The sequence below is a fragment of the Malania oleifera genome, chromosome 2 (assembly GCF_029873635.1).
Source record: "Malania oleifera isolate guangnan ecotype guangnan chromosome 2, ASM2987363v1, whole genome shotgun sequence".
Lineage (NCBI taxonomy): Eukaryota > Viridiplantae > Streptophyta > Magnoliopsida > Santalales > Ximeniaceae > Malania > Malania oleifera.
The window spans coordinates 87,129,537-87,139,560 of NC_080418.1; the positions used below are offsets into that span (position 1 = coordinate 87,129,537).

General features: G+C 38.1%; 1 long non-coding RNA gene across 1 annotated transcript; it reads right to left on the minus strand.

Moving 5' to 3' along the window:
- Positions 1–3,572: 3,572 nt before the first annotated feature.
- Positions 3,573–5,638, minus strand: LOC131149402 (uncharacterized). Its single transcript, XR_009135210.1, has 2 exons — positions 3,995–5,638; positions 3,573–3,849 (listed from the first exon to the last, which is right to left on the minus strand). It is a non-coding gene; the product is annotated as an uncharacterized LOC131149402 (long non-coding RNA).
- Positions 5,639–10,024: the final 4,386 nt, after the last annotated feature.

A 10,024-nucleotide genomic window follows, 5' to 3' on the forward strand; every position in this document is an offset into this window, starting at 1 on the left:
ATATATTAAAACAGTGTGTGACCAACATGAGATTTGTATATAACATATTATTCATCATTTTCAAATCATTAACATAATTTTTGAAATCATTTTCTGATCCTAATCAAATACATGCAAGACATTTTACTCATGAGATTACCTAAGGATAGGGGTGATTACCCGCCCATACAAGTAGCACCCCTCTTCTTAGATACATTAGGCAACCCAAGGGTCTCGACTAAAGCATACCAAGGCACTCACCTTACTCAGTAAGCCCTCAAGTGATAGATTAATCTTGTACTCACATAGTTCATACAAAAGTTTAACGGCGAAAGCTCCCAAGAATAGGTAAATCTACCCACCCATACAAGTAGTTTCCCTCTGTCTTAGTACATTATGCAGCCTACTGCTACACCTGATACAACCAAAGCACTCGCCTTTCTCAACAAGCCCTCGGGCGAAGAGTTTGTCTTGCCCAAACGTAACATGTTCTACTAGCATAAATACTGATAATACCATAATATATTATTTTGTTTGCCATTATTCTGCATTTCTCAACTATTTATGTTTTCATCTTTTTCTTTTCATTTCATTTCACTTTATGTGACTCTTTCCCATTTTACATTGCTCATATTTCACATTTCATTTTCGTTTCATTCATTTCCATTTTCATTTCATTTCATTTTGTACCCAACATCTTTCAGCTGTTTTACCCAGCATCTTTCAGTTGTTTTACCCAACATTTTTCAGCTGTTTTACCCAATATCTTTCAGTTATTTTATGCACCATCTTTCAGCTATTTTACCTCGCATTTTTTAACTGTTTTACCCAGTATTTTTCAGTTATTTTACCCAGCATCTTTCAACAGTTTTACCTAACATCTTTCAACTATTTTACATGTTTGCATTAACATTCACATGCAGCATATTTCATATAATATTTTTATACTCAGTTCTTTCCTGTATATCCTACATCTCATACATATAACATATTTCCACACAGAATTCCTATTTACTCATGCCACATTATTTAACAGTAAAATTCATATATATTTCCTATAACATAAGCCAACCCACATTTAACATTCACATACTAGAAAAAATACCTTTAATTTCTTACATAATTATTTTGAAAAATATTTCACTTTCATCAGTTCAATTTCACATATACGTATCTAATAAAACAGCCCTAGGCTCAGAAAACATAATTTATAGGGTTGGCATTTTAAACTCATACCAAAACATATACACGTATATATAACACAATTCATTTTCCATTAAATTCATCAAAATTCTAGTTTAATATATATTTTTCTCCTTACCTGATCTCTTAAACTATGCCAACAAGGACCCCAAAAAGATACTTGTGGTGCTCACCCGAGCCTTGAAATTGAAATCCTAATTCTATAAAATCAACCCTAAATTAAATAATATTTTAATATTTCCTAGGCCCATAAATTCTAAATAAATAATTATACCCTCAAATATAACCAATTTACCTAATTCCCCAAATCTTACTCTCTCTTTGGAGTGGGGTTTAGAAAACCCAAATTGGAAATTTACTTTGACCAAAATGACGACGATCGTGACTAGGATCCCGTGGTGGTGCCTAATCATCGATTTAATGACAGATTTAAGGAGAAATTGAAGAAATAGAGAAAAGTTGTCTTACCCCAGGAATGGTGCCTATGCCGCCACTCCCACGACAAATCTGCTATAGTAGAAATGTCGGTGGTAGAGTTAGGAACCCAACGGTACCTTCTGTTTCCCAATCGGCCAAATATCCATTGAGAAATGAGTGGAGACAGAGACGAAGACGGAGAGAGTTAGACAAAGCAGGAGAGTGACAGAGAGGCGTGAAGTGATGAGCGTCTAGAGCCTTTCAAATTCCAAATCTCAATTTGAGATTCTTGTTTCACTCTCTAGTAAGTTACTTTTATATATATATATATATATGTATATATTACATTATATTATTTTATTTAATTAATTAATCAATTCAAATTTTTCTTATTTTCTTATTTTATTATTTTAATTCTAATTTTATTTTATTTTTTTATTTTTTTATTTTTATTTTTTTTGGAATCGCTACAATCCTGGTACGAGTTTGTCATTTGCTATAGTACTAGGGATCGTCGTGGTACAAGCTATCATTTTCTAATACTCAGGTTCGTCCTGGTACGAGTTTGTCATTTGCTATAGTACTCGAGTTCATCCCGATACAAGTTGTCATTTGCTATAGTACTCGGGTTCATCCTAGTACGAGTTGTCATTTGCTATAGTACTCAGGTTCGTCCTTGTACGAGTTTGTCATTTGCTATAGTATTCAGGTTCGTCCTGGTACAAGTTTGTCATTTACTATAGTACTCAGGTTCATTCTGGTACGAGTTTGTCATTTGCTATAGTACTCGGGTTCATCCTTGTACAAGTTGTCATTTGCTACAGTACTCGGGTTCGTCCTGGTACGAGTTGTCATTTGCTATAGTACCCAAGTTTGTCCTGGTACAAGTTGTCATTTGCTATAGTACTTAAGTTCATCTTAGTACAAGCTGTCATTTGCTATAGTACTTAGTTTCATCCCAGTATGATTTGTCATTTGCTATAGTATTCGAGTTCGTCTAAGTACGAGTTTGTCAACTGCTATAGTACTCAGGTTTGTCCTGGTACGAGTTGTCATTCGCTATAGGACTCGGTTCACCCCAGTACGAGTTATCATCTGCTATAGTACTCAAGTTTATCCCAACACGAGTCATCATGTTCTCAAATCCAATACATCATAGAATTCACCCGATTAATCATTCCTAGAAAAAGACATAAAAAGTTTTTTTAAAAAAACTCTCTGATGATCAATATGCTTTGGCCTGGTAAAAATTGACATCTTTTATCATTATAGCCATGTTACTATAAAAATAACAGAGGAGCACCCTCCACTATTATTTTTAAGCAACAATGCCTATAAAAAGGGACAACTCTAGACACTTTAATTTTTACCGGGCCTTCTTGAAAAGATCTGGTGTAATAAAATTGGCTTTAAGTCTAATTGGAATCCCATTTGTTTCAATTTTAAGTCCTTTTCAAAATTAGAGTCCTATTTTGAAAATCCTAGTAATCTAAAGATAGTCTTGCCAAGTCAGGTCCCAGTGTTCTAGGAAATGTTCTTTTCAAAATCCTTCTTACTGTAATTCTAAACTAGGTTTTTGTTCACAAAATTTATTTAGTTGTGAAATCAGTCTCCTTAATTGAGAACCTCAAATTTCAAAATTTGTTCTGGAGCCTTTTCAAAAAACAATAATAATAACAATAATATCCCAAGAGCTCAAGTCAAGTTTTTGTGTGCTAGGAAAAAAAAAGGGTCCCAATTTAAACCTAAATGTCGATCTTTGAGCTTAATTTCGAGGTGTGGTTAAAAGTTAAGCTTAAATGTTTAAATGACCTTTTCAAACTTTTAATTAGATTTTTAATCAAGTGAGTACTTTAATTTAAAAAAAAAAAAACCAGGGTTCTGTTTAGATGTTAAATTTATGTCGTAATCACCAGGTTCTTTTGAGTCAAAATTGGTCAACCTATTGGGGTAAAAAAAAAAAACCACAGGAATGATATCACATGAGGGACCCGTGCCCCAACTTTTATATAGAGTACACACATGCAGAAAATGAAAAAAATAAAAATAAAAAATACAGAAAATAAAATACATGGAAATAAAATGAAAATGACACAATGATTTCAATACAAAACCATGTGGGGTATACTGGAGAATACACTAATTACAAAAATAAAAGGCCTAGCAGATGCTTTGCCCTCTATCCCCGAGGTGCCACCGGGCCAAGATTCTAAGCCCTCCTACATGCCACCTGGGTTCCCCAATGTTCACCTGCGCGCAGAAATGGGAGAATTGGCAGAGTTAGTTAGCAGCTGAAATCCAAAAATAAAATAATAATAAAATGAAAAATGAAATCACATGCAAAAGAATGAAATTGATCAGGAGATATTCCCCTCTGCCAGATCAAGCGAATTACGTTAGGATGGGGAGAGTTTGGCGCCAAGAGGCCCCTGGGCTCCTTATAAATAGGGAGCTATTACACACTGTAAAGACACCCCCTCAGATAGTAGGGAAGCCCTGGTGAAATTGAGAGAAGTGAGGAAAGCATAAATAAAGGTAGAGGGGGGGTTCTGTTGAATTTGAGAGAGAAAATCATAAAGAAAGGGTGAGGTTTTGTTAAATTAATAGCAAAAAGAAGTTCTGCAACATACAGTGAAAATAGTAAAAGAAAAACTCAGAATCGCTGAGGTTTGGAGACCAGTCATTAGACCAAACACCAGAGCAGATAACCAAAAGAGGGAGAATTGAAGAAGAAGGAGTGATAAGAAGAAGGTGTAATTCAAGGACCCGCTGAAATTGTTCAATTCTTGTATGATAAGTAAGTGCAGGTACCCCCCTCAGTGTTCAGGTGACCACTAAAAACCTGAACTCAAGTTTTACTCAGACCCATACCCATCTCTTTTTAAACCTGAATCCAAACTCGGGTTCAAGCTCTCAAACCTAACTAAGTAACCCTTGAACTGGGTCATCGGACCCGGACTATGTCTAACTTGAAATCCGAACTCCCATTCAGATCTCCCCAAACGACCAAGCCCACTTCCAAGATTTTAAAATCAGCCCAATTTTAAAAAAAAACTGACCCCGAAGTCCACTGGTTTTTTAAAACAAACCTGGCCCATCTCGAATTATCAAAATACCAGGCCCATTTTAATTTTCAAAAATATCGGGCCTGTTTTAAATCAAAGCTGAGATGGCCCTTTTTTAAAAGACCTAAGCTCTTTTTTTCTTAAAAAGCAAATGGGCCGTGCCATTTTAAATAAACCCAGACCTAGTTTACGAAGCGGGCCGGCCCTTTTAAACCCGGTTCTCTCCTTAAAGAAGAAAATCCCGACCCATTTGACTCAAGCCCAATCCATTCAAGCACGCAACAAGGATCCACACATGAGTCGAGCACATGACAGAGCCCACGTGGCTCACTTGGTTGTATCTGTGTCACACAAACACACACTAGTGACTCACCTGAGTCAACTCCCTTTCACTCACACCTTAACTCGTTGAGTGCTTCACCGTGAACCATCAACCCCAACTAAACCAAAAACCCTAGATCCGAAAGATTCGAGCAACACTTTCAACACAAAACACAATACTCCACAACCATAATTTCAAGAAAGAGCAAAAAATAAATAAATATGAATAACCAAAACAAAGAAAGAGAGCGGGAGGAACTTATCTGCGTGGGTTCAAACATCACCATGTCTCAGTCGAGTCCTCTCGGGATGTCAAAGCTAAACCACTTAGGGGAGGCCAAAAGACCTTTTAGATCTCCATAAATTGATTCAGAAACTAGTGAGCAGAGGATGGTGAAGTTTCAAAGGGTTGGAGATTTGAGGGTTCAAGTTTTCAAAATTGCAAAGAGATCAAGAAGCAAAAAGAAGAGATCAAAAGAAAGGGGCTAGGGTTTCGAGTTTTAGAAGAGAGAGTGAGAAAGAATCATAGGTGAGACTCAGGAAGGCAGAAAAATAAAAGTTCAGGGATTAGTTTTCGTAGGAGGAAGGAGAGGAAGAAGAAAGGGAGAACGAGGGAGCGCTGCAAAAATGAGAGAGTTAGAATGAGAGTAAACAAAAATTTTGGCCTTAAGTATCTTGAGCCCTAAAGCCATGGGATTCACCCACGTGGCGTTCACTTGCTCATTTGATCAAAAGGGTTACGTGCCCCTCTCACTGTCGTCCTTTCTTGTTACCCACCAACGGTCTTGATCCCTCCGTGTCAACAGTTAAAGTCCCCCTCGCCCTAGTCGTTCGATCTTAGTAGCTCAACAACGGTCAGGATGTTCCCGTGTCAGAAGCCATCATCAAGGCTTGTATGCCTCTGTTCTCTAGGTGACATGTGTCACCTTTGTCCCCCGCGCCATCAATGCGGGGAGGGGGGGTTCTACTCATCGTAACCGTCCAATTGCTGATACGCATCAACGACCAAGATCTCACGTGTGTCAGATGACATCAATTACAGCCTGCTCCATCCATTCACGTGTTGCCACGTGGCTGCCCCAAGCTATTCCCATTAATTTTCCTCGTGGTTTGCTACAAATCACCCGATCATCTTCCTATTTGAACACCCCAAATGACGCCACGTCGTCAACCCAAGCATGCATGAGCATCTACCGTTCGATCTAAATGACTCTGCATGGTCCAAATCCATCCACTCAAAATCCTACCCTTCCATTCAGACATAGGCACATCGCATCATTTCCCTATGCGAACCAAGTTCCCTGTATAGACACTCTCGCAACCACCTGATCAAGATACCCACTCAGCAAATCTGATCACGCCACATGGTTGATCCAAGTCACCATGACCCGCCCCACTCACCGAGTGCCACGTCACTTGGTCTTGACCCAGACCTTAAACAAGGTTGACCCTAGTTGACTGGTTCGGGTTCTCAAACCGGTTGGGTCCGTTGAATTGGTATATAGCCGGTTTAATTTTCAATAATTTCTTCCAAGTTTCAAATAATTCATAAAAACTCATAAAAATTTAGGAAAATTTACCCAAAAATCTATAAAAATAAGGAAAAATTTTCCAAAATACTTTAAGTCATCTTTGGAAATAATTCCCCAGACTCATACCCTCACACTCACACACATACATGCATACACATGCGTAAACACACACACATATGCATACATGTACACATCCACACACTCACATAGTTACACATTCACATACATACATGCATATACGTAACACTCTCATACATACAAGCATGTACATGCATGCACTCAACACCTTCATATGCACACATTCACCTAGTCATGCACCTACATGCATGCATGCATTCACTCTTAAACACACATATTCTGGTACATACACATGTGAACATTTATACAAACTCACACACATGCTCACGATACATGCATGCATACATTAATGCAAAACTCACACATTCACACTCATATTACATGCATACATACATTCATCCGTACACAACCCATTCACATACTCATGCACATGCATGCATACGTTCATATGCGTTCATGCATGTACATACGCTATACTCACACCACCCACATGTAGGTACACATTCAGGCAATGCACATACATTCATGCATGTACTCATTCATGTATGCACACATTCATGCATGTGCTCATCCACACCTACACCCACACTCACATTCATGCGCACAACTCACATGCCCACATCTCATGCACATGCACATACATCCATGCACTTAACATCCATGCTCGTGTCCATAAGATATACTCTAAACTCATTCGTCTCGACCAAGACCTTAAATTAGTTTTTCCCCAGAATCGGTCAATGTTTGACCGGTTCATCATTCCTCGAACCGGTTCACGCCAGTTTTCTTCATTTCACTTGTCTATTATCATGTAAATATCCAGAGTTCACAAAAATCCACAAAAAATCTCAAATATTTTAGAAAATCCGAAAAATATTTTTCAACTTTCACTTCCATGGTTTTTGCCTTAATTGTATTTATGTTATTTTGAGGTTTGGGAAAAATGTTTTCACACTTAGAAAAAATCACAAAAATATTTTTAGGCCCATAAAATCATTTTCATCCTGAACAAATTTCAAAAACCTCCCAAAATATTACTTTTCACTTCAAAACGTCCATAAATATTTTTAAAACCCTAGGAGTGTATTTTCGTAAACTATTTTCTCGATTTTCCCATCCCGATGATTGCAACAAAGGGCATGGACTCTTCAGAGTATTGGATTACCCCGGTTCTTAGGGAATACCTATATAGTATCTATTTTGTGCATTTTCTTTGATTTTTGAAAGGGAGTAATTTTCTAAGGCTTATTAAGACGATTAATCTGGTACCATTCGTAAGAACGGGCGCATAGGGGTGCTAATCCCTTCCCCTTGCATAACCATACTCCCGATCCTGACTCTGGTAATGCAAACTGATTCTACCCCTAACGGGGTAGCAATCAAGTGTTCTAAATGCACTCCAAAAGGTTAGTGGCGACTTCATACACAATTTTTTCCATGAAAAATAACTTTTCAAAATACACTTTCCATTTTTCCTAGTTTGCAGCCGCACCATTTGCCAGAGAGTGATCTCGGCCGGGTCTGGGACGTCGATACATAGTGTATTCGGATCAGCTTATGGTGTTATGGTTATTTTGGAATCATGATGAAACAGTAAGATAATTATATATATTTGTATTATACAATATCAGATCCCTAATGAATTATTTCAGACAGATTCAATCAGCAGAGCACGGTATCGTTGATATTACAGATCAGAGTGCAATCACACATCTTAGATAGTGTGTGAAAGGTTTCCATTAACCATTCCTGGAGGGATTGCAGGCTCCCCAGAAGTTCGGGTTAAGGTGGCTGGTTTGACGAGGTAGATACTAGTACCGTGCCTAGGAGAGGTTGCAGATTGACTGGGCTGAGGATGGGTAGAGTTACAGTTGACTTACCTGGTAGGCCAACCAAAGTTAAGTCCCGCCTATGGGCTGCACAACCCTGTCATAAGGGGTTAAATCATGACATACAGTTTTCTAGGGTATTTTTCACAGTTACGTATATGTATACAGATTTATAGAATATCAACAAACATATTACAATACTAGAAGTATGAATAAGTAGAAACTTAGATATTGCAGATTTATTTTAAACCATAATAGATATGAAATGTATTGTATATTGTCTTATCAGCTTTCACTATTTCAGTTACTTATCAGTATAGTATTTATGTAGCTTTTTTCCACACACTAGTAATAGCATATTTCCTGTTGCTGAGCATTGTCTCACCCCAGTGATTTAATATTTTCAGGTGATCCAGTTAGGCGAGCGAATTAGGCTCGCAGATAGAGAGGGTGATTACACTACCCTGTTTGTAGGGTAAGTGTATACAAGAAATGGTATTTTTGAGTAGATGATACTGGGGTGATGTGTATATATGTATGTATGGCTTGGGAAGAATTACTGAGTGCTGGTATTGTAAATGTGGATGTACAGTTTATTGTTCCACTGCATAGGTATGTACATGATTTGGGATTCCTCAATGCTCACTTGGGGCATGAGATGTTATAGTAGATAATACAAGGGTATCAGAGTAATTTTAATTATTATTATTAAAAAAAATGGTATAGATTTTCGGGTCATTACAGGCTCTCAAGCTGAAGTATATCATCTAGTAGGTCCCTCCACAGAAATAAGGGAGCCACTTCCTCAACACATTCATCAATCATGTCCATGTCCATAGTTTGGACGTCATCGGGTGGATGTTGGGAAGCTTGAAATACATTTAGCCAGAGCTGCTTGTTACCGAAGGACACATCCATGATCCCAGTCCTACATTGAATGCAGGCATTAGCTGTAACTAGGAATGTTCGTCCTAATAGGACAGGGATTGGATCCTTGGTTGGGTCAAAAGGTTCCATATCTAAGACAATGAAGTCAACAAGATAGTAGAACTCTTTGACCTTTACCAAGACGTCCTCTATCACACCCCGGGCCTTTTTACTAATTAATTAGTGAAACTCAAAATGACAGGGGTGGGTTTCAGCTTTCCTAAACTAAATTGTTGGTAGACCAAGTACAAAAGTAAGTTCTCGCTCACCCCCAAATCTAAAAGAGCTCTATCAATTGTGTAATCGCCAATTACACATGAAATGGTAGGAGTGCCAGGGTCTTTTAGTTTTTGGGGAAGATGCCCTAACAGAATTGAGCTCACATGCTCGGTCAGCCTAACTTGTTTGTTCAGGTGCACCCTCAACTTGCACTTTTGTGTGCACAATTCCTTGAGGAACTTGGCATATGCAAGCACTTGCTTGATAGCATCTAAAAGAGGAATATTGACCTTAACTTGTCGACGTTTGTCCATAATGGACTTGGTATTGGTTTCCTTCTTAGATTTAGAGGGTGCATGAAGAGCTGTAGGGAATGTCACTTCAGGTACATAATGAGGAAGTGCTTCATCATTGGAGAGGGTAGGTGTCTCGATATTAGCTATCGGACTAAGAG